The sequence below is a fragment of the Anthonomus grandis genome, chromosome 13 (assembly GCF_022605725.1).
Source record: "Anthonomus grandis grandis chromosome 13, icAntGran1.3, whole genome shotgun sequence".
In the NCBI taxonomy this organism is placed as follows: Eukaryota; Metazoa; Arthropoda; class Insecta; order Coleoptera; family Curculionidae; genus Anthonomus; species Anthonomus grandis.
The window spans coordinates 2,813,452-2,827,940 of record NC_065558.1 but is presented as its reverse complement, the minus strand read 5'-3'; the positions used below and the strand labels follow the sequence as shown (position 1 = coordinate 2,827,940).

General features: G+C 31.4%; 1 protein-coding gene across 1 annotated transcript in view; it reads left to right on the top strand.

Moving 5' to 3' along the window:
* Positions 1–14,489, top strand: part of LOC126744072 (protein Wnt-2) — a 51,039-nt gene that overhangs the window by 28,822 nt on the left and 7,728 nt on the right. The window lies entirely within an intron of this gene.

Genomic DNA, 14,489 nt, shown 5'->3' with positions numbered 1-14,489 from the left:
TCAGGCAACTCACTTTAATTGATTGACTAACAAGAATTGGCCTTTAACTGCATTGAATAAATTTAAAATTACTTCCATGCAGGTGAAAATTAGACTTTCTCTCGAAATGACTGTGGTTTCACCTTCATGGAAGAATTGGGGGATGATCTCATCTACATGGAAAAAAAATTGAAAAATTCCAGGCAGTTAAAAATTGACTTTTTGAGGCAACTCACTTCAATTGATTGACTAACAAAAATTGGCCTTCCACTGCATTGAATAAATGTGAAATTAATTCCAGGCAGTTGACAAATTAACTTTTCATCGAATTGACTATGGTTTCACTTTTATGGAAGAATTGAGGGATGATCTCAACTACATAAAAAAAATTGAAAAATAGACTTTTTCTCTAAATGACTATGGTTTCACTTTTGTGGAAGAATTGAGGAATGATCTCAACTACATGGAAAAATTGAAAAATTCCAGGCAGTCAAAAATTGACTTTTTAACTGCCTGGAAGATCAGGCAACTCGCTTTAATTGATTGACTAACAAGAATTGGCCTTTAACTGCATTGAATAAATTTAAAATTACTTCCACGCAGTTGAAAAACAGACTTTCCCTCGAAATGACTGTGGTTTCACCTTCATGGAAGAATTTAAGGCTGACCTCATCTACATGGAAAAAAAATTGAAAAATTCCAGGCAGTTAAAAATTGACTTTTTGAGGCAACTCACTTCAATTGATTGACTAACAAAAATTGGCCTTCCACTGCATTGAATAAATGTGAAATTAATTCCAGGCAGTTGAAAAATTAACTTTTCATCGAATTGACTATGATTTCACTTTTATGGAAGAATTGAGGGATGATCTCAACTGCATAAAAAAAATTTAAAAATAGACTTTTTCTCTAAATGACTATGGTTTCACTTTTGTGGAAGAATTGAGGAATGATCTCAACTACATGGAAAAATTGAAAAATTCCAGGCAGTCAAAAATTGACTTTTTAATTGCCTGGAAATTGAGGCAACTCACTTCAATTGATTGACTAACAAAAATTGGCCTTCAACTGCATTGAATAAATTTTAAATTACTTCCAGGCAGTTGAAAAACAGACTTTCCCTCTAAATGACTATGGTTTCACTTTTGTGGAACAATTGAGTAATGTTCTCAACTACATGGAAAAAAATGAAAAATTCCAGGCAATTAAAAATTGACTTTTTAACTGCCTGGAAGTTCAGGCAACTCACATTAATTGTCTGGAAGGAAATACAAATTCCAAAATCTGTTGACAAGAATTGGCTTTCAACTGCATTGAATAAATGTGAAATTACTTCCAAGCAGTTGAAAAAGGAATTGAAGAATAATCTCAACTACATGGAAAAAATGAAAAATATCAGGCATTGACTCTTTAATTGCCTGGAAGTTCAAATTACTGTGAATAAATGTAAAATTACTTCCAGGCAGTTCAAGAGTAGACTTTCCCTCGAAATGACTATGGCATCATCTTCGTGGAAGAATTGATGAATTATCTCAACTACATGGAAAAAATGAAAAATTCCAGGCAGTCAAAAATTTACTTTTTAACTGCCTCGAATTTCAGGCAACTCACTTTTGAAAAAAATGTTTTTAATAGAAAAGGTACAGTCTTTAGAATATTTTAAAAATTCTTGGATAAACCATAGTTTGCACTAAAAAATTAAAATTTTCTTATTAAATGACGTCATTTTTAAAACATTACTATGCGAAAACTCCGATATGTCAATTTTTTGCAAGGATCTTTAGCGGTGTTGCCAGACCCGACGAAAGTCCATAAAGCTTAGGTAAAAGTTGTCAGTTATTAATAAACCCAATCATAAATTCTGGTTTTCACTTGAAGTTCCTTCAAGTAAAAGTCAAAGTCAATTTTCTTCCCTCGTTAAAATTATTTAGGTATTTACTCTATTTATTCTTCTTCACCCCTAGGCGATAAAAGCATCAAGCATTACCAGAACAAAAATTCGCCCATGATGTACAAAAACGATAATGAATGACATTCATTCATACCACCCAAAGAATACTTAAAAAACGTTGCAGGCAATTAAAAATTAAACCGCGTTTATGTCACTGGTTAGCGTCAATTTCCGACGACGGTTAATAAACACCGCTGGGCTTTTAACGCCGCATAATTTTACATTTATTATGCGTTTTAACGTTATTGTTACCTCTTGTAATTCGTCTTCGACCATGGATGAGCCTTGTTTTTTGTTTGTACCTGAGATATATGGACGTGACATATAACATTACTCATATTAGGTTCTTTAGATTAGGCATTTGTTTTTGGCTTCATTGTTTTTGGTTTCAAATTTTTAGAAATTTGTTTGTGCCAGAAATATCTTAGAATGATCTATACTTGTCACGGTGATAACATCTAAGTTATGACACTATTTTCTCATAGATGTACTTAATTGGGGACAACTTTGACAAGTTCCCAGTTTTCCAAATTACCTTCTTAGGATATTTATCGGTTATTTCAGGATATTGTAGGTATGTTGAAGAAAAATATAAAAGTGCCAGACGTGACATACATTTTAACTCTTGAGTATATAAATACGGATATGTATATAGGGCAGCAATTTAAAAACTTTTAAGAAATGACCATGAATTAAAAAACGCTGCAGAGTTTCTATAAAACGAAGGAGGAACAAAAACAAGCATATTATCTTACCTTGGACAGGATAGAAAAATCAATAAATGAAAATGTGTAGACATTATTTCTAATTATGTTTCCCAGTATAAATATTTCCTAAGGATAGCTCAATGTTTTAACGAAAAGCATCCAGGTCATGTAAGAAAATATGAGCCCGGAGTATGTTCACCTTAATTAGTAACCAAATTTGAAGAAACTGGTTCTGTTGCGAATAAAAACAGAAATCAACCGATATCGAACAGCGCATATTAAAATTCTGTGTTCTGTGCAATGAATTCAACTTTATCAACTTGTCAAGCAGCTCTAGAGATTCAATAAGAAAGGTAATTAAATTTCATAAGGTGGATCCATATAAGCTACAAATACTACAAGAACAAAAATATTTGCATCACTCTTAAGAGTACCTTTTATTTAATTGGGCACGTAAATAAGCAAAACTGTCGTTACTGGAATGATGAGAACCCATCCGTATTTAGACAAGGGCATATCCAGTACCCCCAGAAAAAAATTTTGCGCTGATGTATTGGGAGATCGGGATTATCGCCCTAATTTTTATTTCAGGAAATTTAAATAGCCACATATATGCTAAAATGCTACGGAGGTCTATCTAACCACTAATAGTGCGCGGATTAGAGAATCTAACGGACATACAGGGAATTGTATCTTTAGAAGAACGCTTAATATAATTCCAATAGTATGGAACACATTCTCATTATGTATTTCCTGTTAGGCATAAGTTCGATGATCATTATCCTAACCAATGGATAGGAAGAAGAGGTCCTATTGAATGGCCTTCTAGATCCCCGGATTTAACGCCTCTTGACTTATTTTTTATGAAGATAATGATAAAGTAGGCTTTATTATTGTCTTCAAAATAACATGAATCATTGTCAATATTTAATTAAATAACAATAAAAATTTCAAATTAATGTTTTTATTTACTGTTTTTCTTGATAAACAGAAAAGAATTTTCTGAAATGTAGCTTTCTATGGTATAATTGGAAAGCATTTTTCAAAGTCTTCAAGATAATGTATCACTCGACCCAGTCTTTCTATTTAAGATTTTAGGGATGTATCTCACCCTATCCAAAGCGTAAGATAATATATTTATTTTTATTTCCCCTTTGTTTTATAGAGACAGTTTTTAGTGTTTTTTTATTAATTTCCTCGTTCCTAATATATTGCCATTTCCAGTTTTTAAATTGTCACCTTATATACCAAATATGATCAGATCACACATAATAAATTGAAATTACACTGTACCAATTCTATCAAAGAATGGAGAAGTAGGTAGTTATATAGCGTTGATTTTTTAAAGTTAGGGAATAGAATTTTTCAGTTGAGGAACTTCAGTCCTAACCTCTACCCAACTGGACAGTGATTTTACTCTTACAAATAGGTTCTGAACTACTTTAATATCGAACTTTATAATACAGTAAGGTTTATAGAGTCGAAAGCCTTGGTGAGATTAACAAAAGATTCCAACTGACTTTAACTTTGATTGAAATCTGTTTAACATTTTGGCATACCAAACTTGAAAAGTAATGCTTAAGTTGACAGAAAGCAATGGGCTTAAGTTCCATTAGAAATTATCCAGACTTAATTAAAAAATTCGTAAACAAATCAGACCTGGATCTTTAAAAGCGTTATTCCATTCATTTTAAAATCTGATCAAAGTTTTTAAGAATTTTCAGTTTTTCTGGAAAATTTTATATTTTTCCCGGACAAGGACTATGATATTTCAAGTTATTATTAAATGTTATCTTCAAAAAAAATTGTGTGGAATATTTATTTAAAAAAGCAGCTTTTCATAAATTCTTTTACCAGGGGTATGACCTCTCTAAAATTGCACATTTTTCCTTGGAAATCGTTGAAAGTTTTGTTTAATTTGTTCTGAAAAAATGCAAGTTTTTAAGAAATGTTAGTTTCTCTCATTGCCAGAACTCGAAAAGCGAATATCCAGAAGTTTTTCACTTTTTCTTAAAGACACTAATTAGGATCATGACTTCTCTAGCATTAAACATTAATAAAGGAATTTATATAGAACCATATTTCCAGAAGATCTCTCTGATAATTTTGAAATGAATTTTATAAAGCAATGTTTCCTTAATATTCTGCTGCTTCCTTCACTAACCAAATTTAACCAGTCTGTCTGGTCCAGAGAATTTGATTTTAAGTGCGATATTATATTTTGTCTCATCAACCTGCGAAAATTTAAACTTGTTTGTTGCCAAAGAATTATTGAAGTACTTCTGCAAGAATGGGGATGTTTTATTAGATGTAACTTTCGAAACACTATTTGAAAAATAATTACAAAAAGTTTGAAGATCACACACATTATCAGCACAAGAAGATGAACCACTTATATTAAGTTTTTTTAAAAGTCGCCAAAACTCTTTTTAAACTGATAATTAAGATATGCTTTTATTTCATTTCTAACTGTCATAGTAACTAAATTTCTCAGTTGCCTGTATTCAAATAATGATGTTTCTGACCCACTTCTGTTATACTTGAAAAGTGCATTTTTTCTTAGCCTTATTATAAATTAAATATTTTCCCTTATTCATGGGGCTAATGGCCTGGAGTTTTTATAGCGGCATGAAGATCAAAAACATGTGTAATGATTTTATTAAAATTTTCAATCATTGAATCAACCTTAGTCATGGAATACAGAACAAACAAATAGTAGTAACAAAACTCATCATCACTAAAATGTTTGGAATCCCTGTAAGTTTTAGATTTAGTGGGCAGCAAATATATTCTGTTTAACACATTTTAATTTTAATGAGTGATAAAAGCACCTCTAGAATTATTTAATAAAGCAGATTGTCTTCAGGTTCTCAGAGATAAAGAATTTTGTTTCTTGAGATATGGTAGTGCTTTCTGGTGCGGTTGTTCATTGGGACCTCTTCAGCAGTCTTCTTCATACAAGATCCTATGGTCTGTCTCCACGTGAGTCAAATAGTCACTTTTTCATTCACAAGCCAAAGATCACACCTTAAGTTTATTTCCTGAAATTTCTTTGGCTAGAGGCTTGTCACTTTTTGGTGCAGTGATTTTACTCTTACAAATAGGTTCTGAACTACTTTAATATCGAACTTTATAATACAGTAAGGTTTATAGAGTCGAAGGCCTTGGTGAGATTAACAAAAGATTCCAACTAACTTTAACTTTGATTGAAATCTGTTTAACATTTTGGTATACCAGACTTGAAAAGTAATGCTTAAGTTGACAGAAAGCAATGGGCTTAAGTTCCATTAGAAATTATCCAGACTTAATTGAAAAATTCGTAAACAAATCAGACCTGGATCTTTAAAAGCGTTATTCCATTCATTTTAAAATCTGATCAAAGTTTTTAAGAATTTTCAGTTTTTCTGGAAAATTTTATATTTTTCCCGGACAAGGACTATGATATTTCAAGTTATTATTAAATGTTATCTTCAAAAAAAATTGTATGGAATATTTATTTAAAAAAGCAGCTTTTCATAAATTCTTTTACCAGGGGTATGACCTCTCTAAAATTGCACATTTTCCCTTGGAAATCGTTGAAAGTTTTGTTTAATTTATTCTGAAAAAATGCAAGTTTTTAAGAAATGTTAGTTTCTCTCATTGCCAGAACTCGAAAAGCGAAAATCCAGAAGTTTTTCACTTTTTCTTAAAGACACTAATTAGGATCATGACTTCTCTAGCATTAAACATTAATAAAGGAATTTATATAGAACCATATTTCCAGAAGATCTCTCTGATAATTTTGAAATGAATTTTATAAAGCAATGTTTTCTTAATGTTCTGCTGCTTCCTTCACTAACCAAATTTAACCAGTCTGTCTGGTCCAGAGAATTTGATTTTAAGTGCGATATTATATTTTGTCTCATCAACCTGCGAAAATTCAAACTTATTTGTTGCCAAAGAATTATTGAAGTACTTCTGCAAGAATGGGGATATTTTATTAGATGTAACTTTCGGAACACTATTTGAAAAATAATTACAAAAAGTTTGAAGATCACACACATTATCAGCACAAGAAGATGAACCACTTATATTAAGTTTTTTTAAAAGTCGCCAAAACTCTTTTTAAACTGATAATTAAGATATGCTTTTATTTCATTTCTAACTGTCATAGTAACTAAATTTCTCAGTTGCCTGTATTCAAATAATGATGTTTCTGACCCACTTCTGTTATACTTGAAAAGTGCATTTTTTCTTAGCCTTATTATAAATTAAATATTTTCCCTTATTCATGGGGCTAATGGCCTGGAGTTTTTATAGCGGCATGAAGATCAAAAACATGTGTAATGATTTTATTAAAATTTTCAATCATTGAATCAACCTTAGTCATGGAATACAGAACAAACAAATAGTAGTAACAAAACTCATCATCACTAAAATGTTTGGAATCCCTGTAAGTTTTAGATTTAGTGGGCAGCAAATATATTCTGTTTAACACATTTTAATTTTAATGAGTGATAAAAGCACCTCTAGAATTATTTAATAAAGCAGATTGTCTTCAGGTTCTCAGAGATAAAGAATTTTGTTTCTTGAGATATGGTAGTGCTTTCTGGTGCGGTTGTTCATTGGGACCTCTTCAGCAGTCTTCTTCATACAAGATCCTATGGTCTGTCTCCACGTGAGTCAAATAGTCACTTTTTCATTCACAAGCCAAAGATCACACCTTAAGTTTATTTCCTGAAATTTCTTTGGCTAGAGGCTTGTCACTTTTTGGTGCAGTGATTTTACTCTTACAAATAGGTTCTGAACTACTTTAATATCGAACTTTATAATACAGTAAGGTTTATAGAGTCGAAGGCCTTGGTGAGATTAACAAAAGATTCCAACTAACTTTAACTTTGATTGAAATCTGTTTAACATTTTGGTATACCAGACTTGAAAAGTAATGCTTAAGTTGACAGAAAGCAATGGGCTTAAGTTCCATTAGAAATTATCCAGACTTAATTGAAAAATTCGTAAACAAATCAGACCTGGATCTTTAAAAGCGTTATTCCATTCATTTTAAAATCTGATCAAAGTTTTTAAGAATTTTCAGTTTTTCTGGAAAATTTTATATTTTTCCCGGACAAGGACTATGATATTTCAAGTTATTATTAAATGTTATCTTCAAAAAAAATTGTATGGAATATTTATTTAAAAAAGCAGCTTTTCATAAATTCTTTTACCAGGGGTATGACCTCTCTAAAATTGCACATTTTCCCTTGGAAATCGTTGAAAGTTTTGTTTAACTTGTTCTGAAAAAATGCAAGTTTTTAAGAAATGTTAGTTTCTCTCATTGCCAGAACTCGAAAAGCGAAAATCCAGAAGTTTTTCACTTTTTCTTAAAGACACTAATTAGGATCATGACTTCTCTAGCATTAAACATTAATAAAGGAATTTATATAGAACCATATTTCCAGAAGATCTCTCTGATAATTTTGAAATGAATTTTATAAAGCAATGTTTTCTTAATGTTCTGCTGCTTCCTTCACTAACCAAATTTAACCAGTCTGTCTGGTCCAGAGAATTTGATTTTAAGTGCGATATTATATTTTGTCTCATCAACCTGCGAAAATTTAAACTTGTTTGTTGCCAAAGAATTATTGAAGTACTTCTGCAAGAATGGGGATGTTTTATTAGATGTAACTTTCGGAACACTATTTGAAAAATAATTACAAAAAGTTTGAAGATCACACACATTATCAGCACAAGAAGATGAACCACTTATATTAAGTTTTTTTAAAAGGCGCCAAAACTCTTTTTAAACTGATAATTAAGATATGCTTTTATTTCATTTCTAACTGTCATAGTAACTAAATTTCTCAGTTGCCTGTATTCAAATAATGATGTTTCTGACCCACTTCTGTTATACTTGAAAAGTGCATTTTTTCTTAGCCTTATCATAAATTTAATATTTTCCCTTATTCATAAGGCTAATGGCCTGGAGTTTTTATAGCGGCATGAAGACCAAAAACATGTGTAATGATTTTATTAAAAATTTTCAATCATTGAATCAACCTTAATCATGGAATACAGAACAAACAAATAGTAGTAACAAAACTCATCATCACTAAAATGTTTGGAATCCCTGTAAGTTTTAGATTTAGTGGGCAGCAATAATATTCTGTTTAACACATTTTAATTTTAATGAGTGATAAAAGCACCTGTAGAATTAATTAATAAAGCAGATTGTCTTCAGGTTCTCAGAGATGAAGAATTTTGTTTCTTGAGATATGGTAGTGCTTTCTAGTGCGGTTGTTCATTGGGACCTCTTCAGCAGTCTTCTTCATACAAGAGCCTATGGTCTGTCTCCACGTGAGTCATGTAGTCACTTTTTCATTCACAAGCCAAAGATCACACCTTAAGTTTATTTCCTGAAATTTCTTTGGCTAGAGGCTTGTCACTTTTTGGTGCAGATAATCACTGCCAATCCAAACATTAAAAAAAGAAACAATTGCTTCACTTAGGGGTTCAGTTTTTAAATCACGCCACTGCTAAAACATCCATTAAGATAAAAATCCAAGTTAAAAGCTCATCAGCGCGGACATGTCACGAAGATGAGCATGATCCATGGGTATTATACGGGATTCAATGATTTCTGTGCAATCTGTGCCGGTGGTCGGGCGGCTGTCAACTCAAGTCAGAAAACGATATCGTTCCGATTAAAAATAAAGAGCCGGAGAGTCGAGAGCTAAAAGCGATATATGCGCAATTTAGATGCAACAAATGCGGCCACCGGGCTGGACAAAAAACCGCGCAGCATGGCACCGCGTACCGTGCTGATTGACTGAGAATTGCTCATTATGATGCGCCGTAAACGCGCTCACGACAGATTTAGGAATGATTGCTTTCGTCGGATTAACCGTGTGCTACCTAAGCGCAGTTCGGTTAAGAGTCAATCGGCTCGAATGTGATTGGAAAATTTACATTATTGGTAATTGCGATCGGACAGGCGGTTTAATTCGTTACACTTCAATCGGTTTTAATTATATTAAACTATTTAGAGAGATTGAACTTGAGATTAAATATTTTTGTACATCTTAAAACTATTTGTTGTCGAACGAAATTGAAGTCAAGGAGTATCTATCCCCTGATCTGCGGTCAGAAAAGTCCTCACAGAGTAGTCGTTGTCGCAATAGAAGTAAGTCGTGATCGACAAGAAGAGAAGTTGTTCTTAATGACTTATTTAAGGTCCAAGTGAATGGTATCGAGGATATCTATGGCGATTGGCAAAGTGACAAGTAGCTAATCCTCTCTGTCTATATCCAAGTTCTTTCTCTCGATATTTTTGTTGACTTATTGCAGGTACACGGGCTACAGTCGCAACAGACCCATGAAACTTAATTCGTTAAAGCGGAATTTCGGGCGGCGGCCCTCTTAGGGTGAGTTGACATTAGGAAATGTTGACAGTAGTGATGTTAGTGACACTCTTGACTGCCTTGACTTTGACAATTTCTTAATTCCAGAAATTTCTCCTCTTAGAACATTGAATACACTAGAATAAACATTGGCTGCTTTGGATTGAGCGCACATCTACACAGGGAGCAGAGGGGATATTTTGTTGATAAACATGTTTAGTATTCCATGTTTGCCAGAAGAAAAAAAAGTGATATAATAAATTATTATAATTAGCAGAAACTGAGTTGCATTCTTTATTATAAAGCAAAAGAAAGAGTGAAACTCGTTTAATAACTAAAACTATGTTGCACTAGATTTACACTAAACACTAATAATAATTAATATTTTTAAAATGATAAAGAAGTCTGAAGTGGGTCACATAGATATATTGAAAAAAAGGGAATTCAAATCGATCCTTTCACATGCGAAGTCAAAAACGACGAAAGTTAGAGAGTTGAAAATTTGTACAAATATTCTTCAAATAAAATGATTGAACACCTCTGTCAACGTTTTTCGAAAAAATAGACAGGGAGCTAAAAAATAATTTTTCTTCGGAAAATGTGGTATTTTTTTCAAGAACATCCTATCAGCTTGTGCATAAGTCAAAAACGACGAAAGTTAGAGAGTTGAAAATTTGTACAAATATTCTTCAAATAACATGATTGGACACCTCTATCAACGTTTTTCGAAAAAATAGACAGGGAGCTAAAAAATAATTTTTCTTCGGAAAATGTGGTATTTTTTTCAAGAACATCCTATCAGCTTGTGCATAAGTCAAAAACGACGAAAGTTAGAGAGTTGAAAATTTGTACAGATATTCTTCAAATAAATTGATTGGACACCTCTATCAACGTTTTTCGAAAAAATAGACAGGGAGTTAAAAAATAATTTTTCTTCGGAAAATGTGGTATTTTTTTCAAGAACATCCTATCAGCTTGTGCATAAGTCAAAAACGACGAAAGTTAGAGAGTTGAAAATTTGTACAAATATTCTTCAAATAAATTGATTGGACACCTCTATCAACGTTTTCCGAAAAAATAGACAGGAAGCTAAAAAATAATTTTTCTTCGGAAAATGTGGTATTTTTTTCAAGAACATCCTATCAGCTTGTGCATAAGTCAAAAACGACGAAAGTTAGAGAGTTGAAAATTTGTACAAATATTCTTCAAATAAAATGATTGGACACCTCTGTCAACGTTTTTCGAAAAAATAGACAGGGAGCTAAAAAATAATTTTTCTTCGGAAAATGTGGTATTTTTTTCAAGAACATCCTATCAGCTTGTGCATAAGTCAAAAACGACGAAAGTTAGAGAGTTGAAAATTTGTACAAATATTCTTCAAATAAATTGATTGGACACCTCTATCAACGTTTTCCGAAAAAATAGACAGGAAGCTAAAAAATAATTTTTCTTCGGAAAATGTGGTATTTTTTTCAAGAACATCCTATCAGCTTGTGCATAAGTCAAAAACGACTAAAGTTAGAGAGTTGAAAATTTGTACAAATATTCTTCAAATAAATTGATTGGACACGGTGTCAATGAAGTCATCCTTCTTTTTTTTTTTTTTTTTTTATTTGTTTCCTAGAAGAAACTTCTTCTAGAAAATATGTTTATTTTCACAATATATCAGTTATTACAATAGAATGATATTATTTAATTATTTCAAAAATTAAACTATAGCTATATCTAATACAACTCTTAGTACTCAACACCTAGATGTAAAAACATCTGTATGTGCGTAGTAAAGTTTTGTAATAATTTGTTACATTTATTTGTAATATTATTCTACACCGTGAAAACCAAAACAAAAACAATTCTACTATAACAATTTGCATATACAATCAAAAGATTAGTAATGTTAACATCAATGATCTCCTAAATCTACCTAAAAACTAGTTAAAAATCCTTACAAATTGATGGTGATTTTCAAAGATTACATTCTTTGTTAGTAATTTAAATCTTTTCATTCTAGAACATATTTTTACCTCTCTTGGTAATAAGTTATAAAGTTTTGGGCCAAAGTAGTTTATATACCTCAGATTAAGATTATTTAAACTTGTCGGAATTTTTATGTGCTCGTGATATCTAGCTCTTGTTTCATAGGAACGATCTATCAAAATCTTTAAGTTAGGTTGAGTGTGTATATAGGAACATGTTGTAAGTATATATAACGATCTAATATCTAGAATATCTTTATTAAAAAGCAAATGAGAAGGATATAAACGGTTTTTCTTAAGAATTATTTTTAAAATGTACTTCTGTATTATATTTAACTTATATAAGCTGTTATTATAAAGTCCTCCCCACACCCGTATTCCGTATTTTAAAATTGACTCTACAAATGCTTTATAAATGATAGTGAGTGTTTTTTTATTCAAAAATTCTCTTAGCAAGTAAAATTTATGAACAAGTTTTCGAACTTTGTTGGAGACATGATCAATATGTGTTTTCCACTTTAAATTTTTGTCGATTATAATTCCGAGATATTTTGTAGATGAGGTCTCCTTAATGCAATCATCATTAAATAAAATCGAGGTATACTCAGGTCTATTTACACTAGTCAAAGAAAAAGCTATGTAATTAGTTTTTGTTAAATTCAAAGTTAGCTTAGAAGTTTCTAGCCAGTTTTTTATTTCTACCAATATGTTCATGGATTTGTCCCTTATGCTTTCCCAAGAATCTCCCGAAACAACAATTGCCGTGTCATCAGCATAAGATACTGTTAACCCATCAATCTGTAATTTTAAAAGGGAGTTTAAATATGTTATAAATAATATCGCGCCTAAGACCGTTCCTTGAGGAATGCCAATTTTTATTTTTCGTTTTTCACTCAACACATTATTTAGCCTTACCATCTGATACCGCTCCGACAGATAACTAGAGAAGAGCTGAAGGGCTCTTCCCCTTATTCCATATCTTTCAAGTACATTGAGAAGATCCCTATGAGGGACGGTATCAAATGCCTTGGCAAGATCCAAAAATACCGCTAAACACCTTTTATTTGAGTTTAAATTATTTACAACCTCAGTTATTAACCTATACATCGCATGCTTCTAGGTTATAATATTATAAAAGACAGAATATTTGTGAAGTATCTATTAAGTATTGGATGCCAAAATATAAATAAAAATGTGTAATTAAGTATTTTATTATAATCTAGCAAATTTATTGCTTATTTGAATTCGAAATGCCGCAAAATTAATGTATGCAAAAATGAAGTTAGTGTTTGGTTGGTAACCAGGAACCAAAATCGTGAACGCAGCATATGTCTCTCTCCGTATCTCCTGGAACTCCAAAGGAGTCTTAATAATTTTTTCTCTAGATATTAACAATGGATAACTAAATCGGTTTATAGTGGGTATAAATCGCGACAAACTAATGTTTTTTTGTAAAAATTAATTAACAGGTTAACTTCCAAAGGATTTGAATTAAACTTTTTCCTGTAATATATAATAAATATGTAAACTGATTTGAGATGGTTGCGAACCTCTACAGACAAAAATTTTTTGTTTAAAAATTATTGAGTTAGATGTAATAAACGAGTATAACTGCCTAAGAATAAGGAAAAAACTTTTCCTTATAGCCATTAGGAGTTACATAACCCTTTATATTTTTTAAGATCTAACAATTCAATAATTTTTCACCAAAAAACTTTTATTTGTAGAGGTTTGCGACCATGTCAAATGCATTTAGATATTTATTATAAAAAAAAAACATTAATTCAAATCCTTTGGAAGTATTTTTCATTTCTTTAACATCGACTTTTGAAGGAATTTTCACAAAAAAACTTTAGTTTGTAGAGGTTTATAATCACTATAAATCGATTTAGTTATTGATTGTTAATATCTTGACAAAAAAATATTAAAATTCCTTGGGAATTTCAGGAGATACGGAGATGTTAATTCGATTAAATAACAGCGTGCGCGGACTATAAATAGGTTGCTGGCAAACGACATATGCTGCGCTCTAATCTATTTCCTGGAATTATTATCACCCTTCTCACAAGCAAGTTAATGTTCTATTAAAATTTACCCAGAGAGTGAAAATCTATCCAATGAACATCCAAAGGTTTCCTATTCTTTGAAATATGAATGTCCAGTGGACATCCGTTTAATTTCTTTAAAAAAACCAATGGATCCATAGGGTTGACCACTAAATAAAATTTTCCAGAAAACTGATAATTTGTTGATGCAAAATAATATGAGAAATAGAAAGTCCTAACTTTTCGCCATCCACAATATATTCAACTAACTACGAAATGGATGGAGGTCTAATGATAACATACAGTTGCGCAATAGGTCCATTAAATGGTACTACCTTGGTACTCATGTTAAACACATCCATTGGAATTGTTCAATGTTCAATCGCTTTTATTATTGTTTGACCAATGACTTCTCATTTTATTGAAGCCATGAGATTAAGTATTTCGTAAATCCA